This window comes from Grampus griseus (genome assembly GCF_964374135.1).
Source record: "Grampus griseus genome assembly, chromosome: 9".
NCBI classification, from domain to species: Eukaryota; Metazoa; Chordata; class Mammalia; order Artiodactyla; family Delphinidae; genus Grampus; species Grampus griseus.
Window position 1 is genome coordinate 74,784,367 of NC_139003.1, and position 16,180 is coordinate 74,800,546.

General features: G+C 41.5%; 1 pseudogene across 1 annotated transcript; it reads left to right on the forward strand.

Annotated features, from left to right (window-relative positions):
• The first annotated feature begins 1,596 nt into the window (after nucleotides 1–1,596).
• LOC309827720 (small ribosomal subunit protein eS4-like) lies at nucleotides 1,597–2,250 on the forward strand (annotated as a pseudogene). Its single transcript has one exon. The product of its transcript is annotated as a small ribosomal subunit protein eS4-like (transcript).
• Nucleotides 2,251–16,180: the final 13,930 nt, after the last annotated feature.

Genomic DNA, 16,180 nt, shown 5'->3' on the forward strand with positions numbered 1-16,180 from the left:
TCACTCTTATGTAGCATCTGGCCCAAAACAGGGCTCTAAAGAAACCATATACTCTAAAAAAATCTATTTAAGATAGGGAGGAGGAATGATTTTGGAAGAAGAAAGTATTGGGACAGTTGGGGGACTGCCCAAAACTGTAGCAGTAGCAGCACTTCTGCTTAAAGATATTTATTACAAGCAGCAACAGCAACTAGGCACATATGTTTGCCTCCTACTCAGTATCCAGATTCCTTTGCTGAGAGATTCAGAGGATGAAATACCTAGTGGATAACTGTTACCACCTTTACTAACATTTCCCCCTCCTTTCAGTACTAAATGTTTCACTTGTGAAAATCCTTTAGCCAGACATTAATTGAGATAATATACTGAGGTCTACTTATCTTTAAGGTAGAGGAATCTGAGCCGGTATACTCAAAGCAGCATCAACCTGATTTTAATAAGTCACTTGTTATCAATCAGACCTATCAAACTAGGAAGAAATGATTGTAGGGGAAGGGGTAATGTTGTAGTGCTAAAACAGGTCATATTCTTAAAACCTGTTTGTTAATGCAAGCCATACATTAGGTACACAAAGTCTAACATTTTGGTCCGGGTCACACGGTAGCTAAGTAGCTGAGTCAGGATTTAAACCCAAGCTCATCTGACTCACATTATTTCCCCTATTATTTCAACATCCTGTCAATGACATAAAATTTCAGCCACTGTTTTAAGTGCTTTATGTCCATTAACTCATTTAATCTTCCCTGTAGTTCTATGCAGTAGGGACTATTATTATCTCTATTTACACATGAAGACCTGGAGACAGTGACAGCAGAAATAATCTGTCCCGGGCTATGCAGCTAGAAAATGGTAAAGCTTAGGTTTGACCCCAGATAACCTTGACAATACAATAATGTTTCTCTAAAACTCTAACTTGAGATTTGTCTTCTTACAAATGAACTTTGAAATCCTCCCGCATGGTGATCAGTTTCAGCCTTTAGAAGACATCTCTCTTCCCACTCCCTTTCCACACCCTTGTTCTTCATCTGTAGCAGGTGAGGTCATGAGCTCAGTGAGAGCAGCACACCACAGACATTCAGCAGGCTTGCTCTGAATCAGTGGACAGGATTCAAAGCTTAACTCTCAGCTGTGTAAAATTGGGCAAGTCCCATAACCTCCCCGTTAGTTCTCTTGCGTATAAAATGGGGATATTCAACCCTATCTCATGTCATTGTTATGAGGATTAAAAAGGTATGTGTGGGGACTTCCCGGGGGGCGCAGTGGTTAAAAATCTCCCTGCCAGTGCAGGGGACACGGGTTCAAGCCCTGGTTGGGGAAGATCCCACATGCTGCGGAGCAGCTAAGCCCGTGCACCACAACTACTGAGCCTGAGTGCCACAACTAGTGAAGCCTGTGCGCCTAGAGCCCATGCTCCACAACAAGAGAAGCCACCGCAGCGAGAAGCCCGAGCACCGCAATGAGGAGTAGCCCCTGCTCGCCGCAACTAGAGAAAGCCCGCACCCAGCAACGAAGACCCAACACAGCCAAAAATAAAATATTAAATAAATAATTTTTAAAAAAAATATATGTGTGGCTCTTTTCATGCCTAGCGCAGCCATGGCTCGTGGTCCCAAGAAGCAACTGAAGCGCGTAGCAGCTCCAGAGCATTGGATGCTGGATAAACTGACTGGTGTGTTTGTTCCTTGTCCATCTAGAGGACCCCACAAGCTGAGGGGACGTCTCCCCCTAATCATTTTCCTAAGGAACAGACTTAAGTATGCCCTCACAGGAGATGAAGTAAAGAAGATCTGCATGCAGCATTTCATTTAGATTGATGACAATATCCACACTGATATAACCTACCCTACTGGTTTTATATATGTCATCAGCGTTGACAAGACTGGAGAGAATTTTCATCTGACCTATGAAACCAAGGGTCATTTTGCTGTTCATCATATTACACCATATTGCACAAACCATACATCATATTGCACAAATATAAGTTGTGCAAAGTGAGAAAGATCTTTGTGGGGACAAAAGGAATCCCTCATCTGGTGACCCACTATGCTCACACCATCCGCTACCCTGGTCCCCTCATCAAGATGAATGACACTATTCAAATTGATTTGGAGACTGGCAAGATTACTGACTTCATCAAACCTGACACTGGGCAACAAACCATGGATCTCTCTTCCCCGTGGAAACTATATCCACCTTACCATTGCTGAGGAGAGAGGCAAGAGACTGGCGGCCAAACAGAGCAGTGGATAAAATGATCTCTAAGTGACATGACTTGTACTTAAAGGTAACACTACATTAAAAAAGAAATGTATGTGTGTATGCACCCCAGTGTTCACAGCAGCACTATTTATAATAGCCAAGACATGGAAGCAACCTAAGTAAGTATCCATCAATAGATGAATGGATAAAGAAGACGTGGTACATATATACAATGCAATACTACTCAGCCATAAGAAAGAATGAAATGATGCCATTTGCAGCAACACAGATGAACCTAGAAAATATCATAATACTAAGTGAAATTATTCAGACAGAGAAGACAAATACCATATGATGTCACTTATACGTGGAATCTAAAAAATAATACAAATGAATTTATTTACAAAACAGAAATAGTCTCACAGACATAGAAAACAAACTTATGGTTACCAAGGGGGAAAGGGCAGGGGGGAGGAGTATGGGATTAACAGAAACACACAACTATATATAAAACAGATAAGCAACAAGGATTTACTGAATAGCACAGAGAACTGTATTCAATATCTTATAATAATCTAAATGGAAAATAACCTGAAAAAAATATATATGTATAACTAAATCACTTTGCTGTATATCTGAAACTAACACAGTATTGTAAATCAACTCTACTTCAATTAAAAAAAAAAAAAGAAAAAAATATATGTGTGTATAAATATTCCCAGCCCAGTGGTTGGCACCATTCAATAAATGGTAGCTATTGTTATTATTAACCATTACTATTATGATTATATTACTGTGTTACTGTTATACCAGGAACACAAATTGATGATGAGAGTGCTTGCCATTTTCAGTTACATAGTTGTGTGCTGTTTCCAAAGGGAGGTAGTCACATTTCCAGTCCTGGGAAAGATGACTCGTATTGTTCTTTCTTCAAAAATATTTGAAGCAAAGTAGTAAGAATTTGGAACAATAATATGCTTTATGGAAAACACCATGTACCAAAGAATGATGGTTATTTATCACAAGTGTAAAGTCAGAAGCTTGAACCTAACTTTTTGCATTAAGCCACCTGGAAGGGAAGACAGAGAGGCGGTAGTTATTAAGGAGTGTCCCCTCCAACCCATAAGAAGCAGTGACTCAGCACAGTGACCCTGCCCATGCAGGTCCATTGTTATGAGGCTTTCACTGTTATAAGTCTTTGGCATAGAACCCTGTAGCAGACACTGTGAATCCAACTACATTTCTTCCTTTCTCCATCACTACTAGAATGCCAAACTCGTTCAAGCATCAGGCAGCAAAATGCTCCGGGAAGGTCAATTCTGCCTCTGGGAATAAATCATAATTGGCTTAAGCCAGTCCTGGTAATCTCATTTCCCTTTATTTCATTGGCTTAAGTATAAAACTGTGATACATTGGGGGTCAATTAATTATAAGGGGAAATCAGCTGAAGGTTATTTTTTAAATTCCCTGTTGAGAGTCATATGAGAAGAAAATCCTTTCCTATTGTTGATATTGTCTGATGAGGGCATAATGTTTACAATGGTAGCAATTATTTTGTGACCATGAGGAGAAAAACAATGAAATTGCAGTCTAGCTGACCAAGAGCTCAAGCATCATTAAACATTCTGGAACTTCTTACATCTAGACATCTTTTTATGTAAGATAATAGACTCCCATTGTTTAGCCATGTTTAGGCAGATATTCTGTTACTTGCAACCAAAAGCCTCCTAATTAATTCAAACCATAATTCACTTGGTTCTAAACTAAACTAAACTAAACTAAAATGTGTGAAGTTAGGCGAGTTCCTAAAGCTCTCTGTAAAAGGGATATATTATGGGAAAATAAGCAGTACACAATTCAACTTGGCTTATAGTAAATATCCCAAACATCCCTCGTACATTAGGATGAAAAAAGAATGAAAAGAAGACAAGTTTTAGGATGAGACAGGTATGGACTTGCATCTTGGCGCTGCCACTTAACAGCAGTGTGATCTTAAACAAATTATTTAACATCTCTGAGCCTCACTTTTGAAATTTGTCAAGTGGGAAGAACAATATTTACCTGATAGCATTTGTGATAAGGATCATATAGAAACACATAGAAAGCTTTGTCTTAGTCTCTCTTTTGACTATGCAGATCCTGACATATAGGAGGGCCTTAATTTGGTGATTGTATAATTTGTTGTTTAAATTGACACTGATCCACACAACCAAGACATATGGTCATCTTAGGCTTAATAGGTGCCTTAATAAATGCCTTCCCTGCCCCCAACTCTCCCTTCCCTCTCTCTCTCTCTCCCTCTTCTTCTTCCCCTCCCTCCCTCACCAATTTAGGGATATCTTATTTAAATTACTCATTTCAAATCTTGACCATACCCAACATCCAAGTCCTCAGCAGGACTTACCTTTTCTCCCAAATGTGGCAGACAGAATCTCTAGGATGCCCTCATGAACCCCAATTCCCATCATTCATGCCCTTGTATAATTCCCTCCTGTTGATTGTGGACAAGACCTGTGATATGTTTCTAATCAATAGAATGAGGCCAAGGTGATGGGATGTCACTTCTGTGTTTATGTTACCTTATATAAGACCCTGGCTTGCTAGCACCTCCCTCTAGAGACTTTGCTTGCTGTCTTGATGAAGTAAGCAGCCGTATCATGAGGTCCACAGGCAAGGAACTGTGGGAAGCTTCTATGGACTGTATGGTCTCTAGGAGTTGAAGACAGCTTCTAGATGCAGCAAGAAGCTGGGACCCTCAGTCCTACCACTAAAAGGAAATGAATTCTGTTAACAATCTAATTGAGCTTGGAAGCAGTTCTTCCCCCACTCAATCCTCCAGATAAGACCACGTCTTGTTTGTGGTTGCGTGAGACCCTAATCAGAGGACCCAGCTAAGCTGTACCCAAACTCCTGACCCACAGAAATTGTGAGACAATAAATGTTGTATTTTTATTTTAAGCTGCTAAGTTTGTAGTGATTTTAAGCTGCTAAGTTTGTAGTGATTTTCTACACAGCAATAGACAATACACCAACTATCTAGCACGGTGTTCTTCCAAGACAAGATGGTTCTCTCCTGAGAGAAATTTTGCTTAAAACCTGTTATAATATTAAAATAATAACAATTTCCCTACATTATGATATGCAAATTGAGAAAGAGGCTCAGAAGGATTTACTGACTATATTAAGAGGGGTAATTAAGGAGAATTTAATAAAGGGTCTGTTTATAATAAAGCTGTGGCCAGGTCTTAGGAAAAGCAACAGAGCCAGAATCAGTGGGAAAGTTTTACCATCATGTCTGAAGGAGAAAGAAGCAGTTACTAAAACCAGGGGTGGTGTATGGGAAGCGATCTGGGTAGGTGGGAACTAGAGGACTAAATACCCTGACCTCACCCTCCTCCCTCATACTCCAGCCAGCGCACTACTTTTGCTGAATTCAACCAAAGCCAGAAGAAAAGAGGCCCCACTGATGCAGTTCATCCAGGCTAGCCTCCCAGGGCAAGGAGCAAGGTGGAAGAGAGTGGAAAGTAAATCTGTAGGGGACATTCAAAGATATCTGGTACAGGGGTTTACCCAAGATCTCACAGGGAGTTGGTGACAGACATGAGACCAGGACCTATGCCTCTGACCTCCAGACCTATCTTCTCTGGCCCGAAGTAGGTCAGAGACAATGGGGATGATGGGGTGTCCAGAGGAAGAAAAATTTGCCATTTGTAGAAGGTTTTCCTTCTCCTAAGTAGTGTCTGGTATACAGTACATCTTCAATACAATTTTGCCAAATGAAGAATATAAGTGATTAATGAAAGAAGTTTGACCAGCTCACCTTCTACAGGGATTCAGCCAGGCATGCTCACAGACCCCTCTGTCCTCCATAGGCATGAGCTTCCCTAACACCATTCCACCCACCCTGAGTGAGCCAAGCACCTTTGGGTGAAGCCAGGTCACTAAGTCCCAGGCTACTTCAGTTCTCTCTCTCCACCTGGCAGTACTTGACAGATGACCCCAGCATCTACCAAACCATGTTTTCCTCAGGTATCATATGGCCCTAAAACAACCTTCTGGTCACCAGAAATACAGAAGAACGTTAAGGGCTCCAGCCAGATCCTCTTCTACATAAATTCTATATAAGTTGTGTGTCCAGACACTGGTGAGCAGGAAGAACACTGGACTAGAAGTAGGCTGAGCTGGGTCCCAGTGCCCTCTCTGTCTGTAGTTTATACATTCGTTTATTCATTCAACAAACCGCTATTGAGAACCTCTCCTGTATCAAGCACTGTGCCATGTGCTGGAATTACAATTTTTTTTTTTTTTTTTTGGCGGTACGCGGGCCTCTCACTGCCATGGCCTCTCTTGTTGCGGAGCACAGGCTCCGGACGCGCAGGCCCAGCGGCCGTGGCTCACGGGCCCAGCCTCTCCGCGGCATGTGGGATCTTCCTGGACTGGGGCACAAACCTGTGTCCCCTGCATCAGCAGGCAGGCTCTCAACCACTGCGCCACCAGGGAAGCCCTACAATGATTTTTAAGACCCCATATCTACCTTCAAGGAGTTTATACTAACCAGCTGGTCAATTCGGGACAACTCACCTGACTTTAGCTTTCTCATCTGAAAAATATGGATAATAACACCCACTATACTTCACTTCCTTTTTAATAGCATCTGTTTATAGATGGATTTCACATAGTTGTTAGGGAGCAAAATAAAATGACTTATAGGAAAGTGTTCTGAAGAGAAGATTAACTTCTATGCAAACACACTCTTCCATGCAGATAATTAAAAGACGTCCCTTTCCGGGACTTCCCTTGTGGTCCAGTGGTAAAGAATCCACCCTGAAATGCAGGGTAAGCGGGTTTGATCCCTAGTCGGGGAATTAAGATCCCACATGCCGCGGGGCAACTAAGCCTGCGTGCCGCAACTGCTGAACCCACATGCCTCAACGAGAGAGCCCACCTGCTGCAAACTACAGAGCCCATGCGCTCTGGAGCCCGTGCACCATGAGAGAGAAAACCCGTATGCCACAACTAGACAGAAGCCCGCGTGCCACAATGAAGAGCCCTCATTCCACGACAAAGATCCCGTGTGCTGCAACTAAGAGCTGACACAGCCAAAAATAAAAAATTAAATAATAAAATAAACAAACAAAAACAAAATGCTTAAAAAAAAAAGATGGTCCTTTCCTTTGAGCACCTGCCTAAATGGGAAACATTCTTTGACTTGAGATAAAAGGCAAAAAATTTATACCTATATTACCATTATCATTACTATTATTATTATCATTATTCTTTATTCTTTCCTATCCCCAGATTATCATTATCATTCCCAAATACTAGCAGCTTAGAGTTGAATTATTTTTTGTTTGTTTTAAACATATGACCACTCCAGAGTATATCCAGAAAAAATAAAAACACTAATTCTAAAAGATACATGCACCCCAATGTTCATAGCAGCACTATTTACAATAGCCAAGACATGGAAGCAATCCAAGCGCCCATCAACAGACGAATGGATAAAGAAGATGTGGTGTATATATACAATGGAGTATTACTCAACCATGAAAAAGAATTTCTGCCATTTGCAGCAACATGGATGAACCTAGAGAATATTGTGCTTAGTGAAATGTCAAAGACAAATACTATATGATACATGGAATCTAGAAAATAATACAAATGAATGTATATGCAGAACAGAAACAGATGCACAGATATAGAAAACCAACTTGTGGTACCAAAGGAGAGAGGGAAGAGGGGAGGGACAAATTAGGAGTATGGGATTTACAGATATAAACTACTATGTATAAAATAGATAAGGGACAAAGATATATAGTATAGCACAGGGAATATTATATATTTGTGTTACATATTCTCTATATAAGGAGGGTGTTTAGTGGTTCACTATATCACACCCCCTTTAATATACATAAGTATCTCAACCCTTTCTGTAGTTTGTTTTAGAAAAAATATATAAAAATTTAAAATTATAACCAGTGTATTGAATAATCCAGACTCCACAGGGTGCAAGCAAAAAACTGTCGTTTTTTCTCCCCACTTCCCTTGCAAATCCTCTCTGATTGTTCTTTTCTGTCCCTTGGATGAAACCTTTGGCAGATTGCATAGCTTTTCTTGCCATTCTCGGTAATAAAAGAATGTTCTCCTGTTTTCAGGTCTTAAATAATCCAGTTCAGTGAAACATCAAAACTCTAAACTCTCATGCGATTGAAAACATCTCTCCTCCCTCCTTTCTGCTCAAATGAAATCAAGACCTGCAGGGGTGATGCCTCAGTTTCTTCTCTCTGTCTCATGTTATCCTTCCCCCCGCCTGCTGGCTGCAGTTCAGAAGCCTTTATAGGTTTGGAGCAGGGGTGAAGGAGAAGCATAACGGGCAGGAACAGTCCTTGATGAGTACAGTTTTAATCTGGGTGTGCCCGTTTCCAAATGCATCCTCTTTCCTTCTGGGGAACCATTTTGGGTTCTCTGGTGAAGCCCCACCCTAATCCCCTCTGTAACCTCCCGCCTCTGGGATCAGCTGTCTCCACTTCCTTTGATGTAGGTGATGCCTCCTTAAGGGACACGGACTCTGCTTCCGCATCTGAAGGTTCATCTGTAGCTTCTTCCCGCTGTGGTTCCCTCACCCTTATCAGAAGGCCCTCTTGGGCATGGCCAATTTTAAGACAACAACCCATGCCCAGGTTTAATCTGCAGGGTCCACTCTAGCCCAGGAGAAATATGCTTGTGTTCTTCACCTGCTGAACACTTTCTACCCTGTCAAGTCCAGGTGCAACCCCTCAACTTCAGACTTTTCAGGTGTGCGTTCAGTGTCAAGCTCTGTGTCCCCCCAACTCCAGGGATGTATGTCAAGTTCTCCAAGTGGTTCCATTGAAGCCTATTGCACCTGGCTTCAGATGAAGCTTCAGTCTCTCCCTTCCACATCCCTCCTTCTTGGAGGCAAGAAGAAGAAATGCACAGCACCCTGCCCTCCTCCCAAGTCTCTTTCAAACTTGAAAGCCCCCTATTTTCTCAGATAGTCTGGAAGTGGGTCATGGGCGATGGCAGCAGGATGGGGCCATCCTGAGGTAGCCTCACCTTTTCTTTAGAGTGTGAGAGTTATTAGTACTTTTGTATTATTTTGGGACTTTGAAGGAATTTAGAACAAGCCTCCCCAAAATGTGCCAGTTTGGTCAATGGATTATTTTGAGTTGAAGACAACAGAGGCTCGAAAGACTTAGGAAGAGCTTTTCTCCTCCCCCTCAACTGCCTAAAAGAATTTATTTTTTAAATTAATTTTTATTGGAGTATAGTTCCATTACAATGTTGTATTCGTTTCTACTGTACAGTAAAATGAATCAGCTCTACATACACATACATCCCTTCTTTTTTGGATTTCCTTCCCATTTAGGTCACCACACTGCATTAAGTAGAGTTCCCTGTGCTAGGCAGTATGTTCTCATTAGTTACTTATTTTATACATAGTATCGATAGTGTATATGTGTCAATCCCAATTTCCCAGTTCCTCCCACCTTTCCCCCTTGTCCCCACTGGTACCCACACATTTGTTCTCTACATCTGTGTCTCTATTTCTGCTTTGCAAATAAGATCATCTATACTATTTTTCTAGATTCCACACATATGCGTTAATATATGATATTTGTTTTTCTCTTTCTGACTTACTTCACTCTGTATGACACTGTCTAGGTCCATCCATGTCTCTACACATGACCCAATTTCGTTCCTTTTTATGGCTGAATAATATTCCATTGTATATATGTACTGCATCTTCTTTATCCATTTATCTGTCGATGGGCATTTAGGTTGTTTCCATGTCCTGGCTATTGTAAATAGAGCTGCAATGAACATTGGGGTGCATGTGTCTTTTTGAATTACGGTTTTCTCAGGGTATATGCCCAGTAGTGGGATTGCTGGGTCATATGGTAGTTCTATTTGTAGTTTTTTAAGGAACCTCCATACTGTTCTCCATAGTGACTGTATCAATTTTCATTCCCACCAACAATGCAAGAGGGTTCCCTTTTCTCCACACCCTCTCCAGCAGTTATTGTTTGTAGATTTTTTGATGATGGCCATTCTAACTGGTGTGAGGTGATACCTCATTGTAGTTTTGATTTGCATTTATCTAATAATTAGTGATGTTGAGCATTTTTTCATGTGTTTGTTGGCCATCTGTATGTTTTCTTTGAAAAAATGTCTATTTAGGTTTTCTGCCCATTTTTGGATTGGGTTGTTTGTTTTTTTGATACTGCGCTGCATGAGCTTCTTGTATATTTTGGAGATTAATCCTTTGTCACTTGCTTCATTTGCAAATATTTTCTCGCATTCTAAGGGTTGTCTTTTCATCTTGTTAATGGTTTCCTTTGCTGTGCAAAAACTTTTAAGTTTAATTAGGTACCATTTATTTATTTTTGTTTTTATTTCCATTTCTCTAGGAGGTAGGTCAAAAGAGATCTTGCTGTGATTTATGTCAAAGAGTGTTCTGCCTATGTTTTCCTCTAAGAGTTTTATAGTGTCTGGCCTTACATTTAGATCTTTAATCCATAGATAAAGGGCCTAGTCCAGGAAGAATGATATCACCAGAGACAACTACAGAGAATATGGGCTAAGTGTGATAGGCTGGGGGGAACTGAGCAGGGCCTGTTTATTCAAAGTCCTCTCTGTCTCCCACTGTCTCTGCATGGCAAGGCAAACATTTGTTTACCAAACACTTGCTCTTGCCATCTTCTTGCGAATTGTTTTCCTTCCCTTAGAAGCCCCAGGACCCTACCCGCTTCTTCTTAGCTCAGAAAGGCATCTAAGCCTCAATTGTCTGTCAGGAGCATCTCATTGATTTTGTGGGGCTCCTATACACATGTAATTAAATTTGTTTATCTCCTATTAATCTCTCTTATGGTAACTTAACTAATAGAGCAGCCAGAAGAACCTAGAGGGCTAGAGGAAAAGTTTTCTCCCTTACAAAGCTTCTGCTGAAACTTTGAGATAACAGGAAAAGTTCATTTAATATCCAATTCCCAAGGTATATTATAATATTAAATAAACCTTAAAAATGAATATTTTCTCTCAGAGATTCTTAAATACTCCTTCCAGGGGCAGTGCTCATCCCCCATGTACCTGAGGAAGATCACTGTTTGTTTTTGGTTTTGTTTTAGCTGTGCCAAGGCATGTGGTATCTTAGTTTCCCGACCAGGGATAGAACCCCTGCGCTCTGCACTGAAGCACAGAGTCTTAACCACTGGACTGCCAGGGAAGTCCAGACCACTGTTTTATACATAAAAAATATTAAATCTTCTTGAGCTTTTTCTTGGAGCCCCAGGCATCTTTGAATCCACCCAAATTTGGTACCTGGGATCAAGGATCTGTAAGGACCTCTACCCAGATATAATATGTAACTTCGGTGAGTTGTAACTGGTGGTTGCATTTGACAAGGTTTACAGCAAAAACTGAAAATGCTGAGACTCTTCAGCCATGCTACAGTTACAGTCCCCTAGGTCATTAGAACTGGAAAGGCTCTGTCTGTCTAAGGGGTCAGTAAGACCTGAGCTTTGAGATATCATTTCAGGCACTTGTTTGCTTTCCTTATGGTCAGGAGCAGCCTGGGGTTGGAATGCTCATATAAGGCCACGAAGCAGAGTCAAAATGACTGTACCCTGGAGACCTGAACATACAACTTTAGCCTCACTGGCCTCATTCTCATGGCAACTGAGCTCACTTTGCAGAGAGAGCAGTGAGTAATACAGTAGCTGTCCCTAGGATGCTGTTTCTCCCTTTGCCGAGAATGGTTCTAAAATATTTGCAGCTCTCCTCTTGACTAGATCATCAATCTAAGAGTCTGGATTTTCCCATAAAGTCTATATCAATATGATTCTGAGTTTTAAAAGGATTTTAAAGGCCCAAGGAGATATATAAAGGAGAAAATATTCTACCAAGAAGGCTGTAACTCTCAGAGTACCACTCCACAGGACACGAGGCTATCAAAGTGTTTTGTTACCAAAGTATCTCTGCTAACCCCAGCTGCCAGCCCAGTAATAGAATAGACACAGTAGATGTGGCATTTCCTCATTGGAGGAATCATTTCCCAGATCTTAACAAGTCCTGATGGATTTGGGAATTGGTTTGAAATCTCCTCTAGGAGTTTCTACAAAACTCTACTCTGGAGAGGAGCATGTATGAAGTGGTTTCTATTTCTTAAAAGCCCTGAACAGTAGGAGCAGCATTAATTCCGTGAGTTACGGCTCTTATTAGAGCAGTGCTCTTAATCCTCCCAGGTGGTTGTCCACCAGGAGAAGAGGTGGTATCTCCTTCTGAGACGCTGAATGCCACAGTGCAGCAACTCATTGTCCTAAGGTTGTACATCCCTTAGTCTGGCCACAGAGAGGGGGCACAGGATTCATGACAATGCAAGTGAGACTTCTTTTTTTTTTTTTTTTTTGCGGTACGCGGGCCTCTCACTGTTGTGGCCTCTCCCATTACGGAGCGCAGGCTCCGGACGTGCAGGCTCAGTGGCCATGGCTCATGGGCCCAGCTGCTCCGCGGCATGTGGGATCCTCCTGGACCGGGGCACGATCCCGTGTCCCCTGCATCAGCAGGCGGATTCTCAACCACTGCGCCACCAGGGAAGCCCAAGTGAGACTTGTTTTGATCAGAGGTTAAGGGTGGGTGATAAATGAAAATGATTTCTATTGCCTAGCCTGTAATGATAAGTAATTGGGAGATGATTAATCTATTTTTCTTTCCTATTCTTAGATAAGTCTCATCACTCCTGGCTGCCCCCCCAACCCCCAAAACACACACACACACACACACACACACACACACACACAAAATTAATGGCTGTTTACAAGTGAATGTCAACCTCAGGTCATGTATGCCCTAAACTGTGCTCCACCATGTTGCCTATGAAGATAGTAGACCTAAGAGTGGAAGCAAATCTGATTGTCTGAAGTATTGTTCAACTTGAGCCCTGACAAGTACAGAGTGTCAGTGCAACGGCAGCTGAACTTTGAAAAATTCACGTTTTTCTCTTTTTCTTTTCCTAGTCTTGACCTTCTCTTTAAAGAGTTAAAGCACCCATCTTTGGGGAAGGGTGGTAATTAGGAATGAAAGAAACAACAGGCAGCTTCTGACATGTAAACTAGGATTTTACAATGAGAAACAGTCAAGGGGAAGGAGATTTATTTTCTACATCTCTCTGGCTCCCACTTAACATGTTAGGAGCTAGACTTGGCAAACAAAATCATAGAGCTTTTCCTCTTTCACTTAAACACTATGCCAAGAAACTTCCTACTCTGTAGGTGTGTAGAAAGAGGATGGATAGAGAAGAAGTAAAAGAAAACCTTCCTCTGTGGTCTCTGGGATGGTGAGAAGGAAAAGAGGGATCAGAGGAAGGGAAAGTGGGCAATGAGAAACTCATGCTCCAAGGTGCTCTTCTTGTCCTTGCAGGATTCCGGGAGACTTACGCTGAGTGGCTTCACTTCACCATGTGATGCCCTAGTATGATTAGAAGACTGCAGTGCTGAGGTCCCTCCCTGAGAGAAAGAGAGAGAGAATGAGAGAGAGAACTTAATTTGCACTCCGAAGCCTACCTTGGTACCCATGTAACATGGACACAGAATTGGCAGCCAGAAGCTTGCCATGGGACCTGTTGTGGCAATGGAAGAGATGATCCCACTGTGTTTTCAGGATGGACAGCCTGGCCGGGGGATGGATGGGGGAGAGAACCAGAGGGTCTGCAGCCAGAGAGAGTTGAATGAGGGCCAAGCAAACAAGGAAGGCATGACCAAGCCCTGATTAAAGCAGGAAAAAATAGACAACTTTAGGAGCAACTGAAGTCTGTAGCCAAAACTTGGATGAACTGACCAGTGCACAATCAAAAGCCAGGACAGGACAAGTCCATACGGACCCCCTCTCCCAACCCCATACCATAAGAATACAAGAAACTATACGCTTCCCCGTGTATTCTCAGATAAGAGGGCAGTGAGAAGTGAAAATGTGGGAAATCTCAGAACCTGAGAAATATTTGATGAGGTGGTTTAAATTACTGGATCAGAATACGTTGAAACCAGATCAAATCAAGTTAGTTTTGTTTTGTTTTTTCTTTCCCACTACCTACCAGGTCATAAGACCAGATCAGCTATAGACAAAATAAAGAAACTAATTTTTTTCTAAATTTCTGTTATCATCAGTAATTTTGCAATCCTGCTACAAAAACACTGAGATCAAATAATAAGTTCAGGGCTTCCCTGGTGGCACAGTGGTTGAGAGTCCGTCTGCCAATGCAGGGGACACAGGTTCGTGCCCCGATCCGGGAAGATCCCATATGCCGCGGAGCGGCTGGGCCCGTGAGCCATGGCCGCTGAGCCTGCGCGTCCAGAGCCTGTGCTCTGCAACGGGAGAGGCCACAGCAGTGAGAAGCCCGTGCACCGCAAAAAAAAAAATAATAATAATAATAAGTTTATATCATACTGCATTTGACCCCACAAAAATAGTCTTTAATTCCTCAGAACTTTGTTACTGATAAAGGTTTTTCTTTATGAGAGGCTTTTGTGCATGAAGAATGATCACTACTATTTGTGCTTTGGTTATTATCCAATATTTTAATCTCGTAGATGTATTAAATGGGGTAGACTACATTATTTGCCCACAATTCTTCCTTCCCTCCCCTCTTCGCCATGGTTCACTGCAGGCAGACCATTCTTCCTTACCTCTTTGATGTTGGCCTTGGCCATGTGACATGCTTTAGACAATGGAATATGGGTAGAAAAGAGAGCCTGTCAGTTTTGAGCCAAGGTATTAAGGTAGTTACCTGTTTCTACTCTTCTCTTGCACTTCTGCCATCTAGCTTGAAAAGATCCTTGAGTAGCCACTGGTCCCACAATAGAAACACATGGAACATACCTAAACTCAACACACAACCTGAAAGAGATCCTCACCAGCCCCCAGCTACAGGCCGTGAACATGAAATAAGCGATTTGGGTGTTACACTTTACACATCAATATTGCAGAAGAGACCTGACTGACGCATTAAGCAATTGGCATTTCTTTAAATAGTGAACAATCAACATTATCCTAAATATTCATACAACATTCATACTGCTGATAAATCAAATCACAGATTTACAAGTCAAATTTCTCAGATATTCAAACATTGATTATAAGCTTATTTAATTATACTCTCTAGATAATGACTTAGGGACTTCCCTGGCAGTCCAGTGGTTCAGACTCCCCGCTTCCAAGGCAGGGGGCGCAGGTTCGATCCCTGGTCAGGAAACTAAAATCCCACGTGCCACACAGCCAAAACATTTAAAAATGAAAATTAAATTAAATAAATAATGACTTTAAATCACAAATTAACATAGGTTCTTATAAATGTTTTAAACAACTTATAATAAAGACAAAACACACACACACAATATTATACTGATAGTAGCACTAAATGGTTTGGGTAGACAAATGACTGCTTCTCAATTGGCTTTGGAATCCAATCACACAGTTCTACCCCAAACCACTGATTCTACCCCAAACCACTGGTTACTCTATTAAACCTCTATTATAGTGAATACTCACTCTTACTTTTAATTAATTGCCTTTCTTATAGATTTTAATTTTTTGACACATGGTTTCTCTCTACAAAATGATATGTTCTTTCATGTTTTCTATGTCTGGCAGTATATAACCAAATAGCTTACCACTCTGACTTAATAGTCTAACCTGAAGGTTTAATTGACGACTTCTGTTTCATGAGTACCTCATTATAATTAGCAGAATATCTAGATCAGGGTTTTGTAAACTTTAAGGTACATGCAAATCACCTGCGAATCTTGTTAAACTACAGACTTTGATTCAGTAGGTTTGGAATAGGACCTGAGATTCTGCATTTCTAACAAGCTCCCAAGTGATGCTGATGCTACTGGTCCTTGAAACATACTTCGCATAACAAAGATATAGAGATGTCTTCTCCTGGGTGGTTAAGGATTATGTCTGTGTA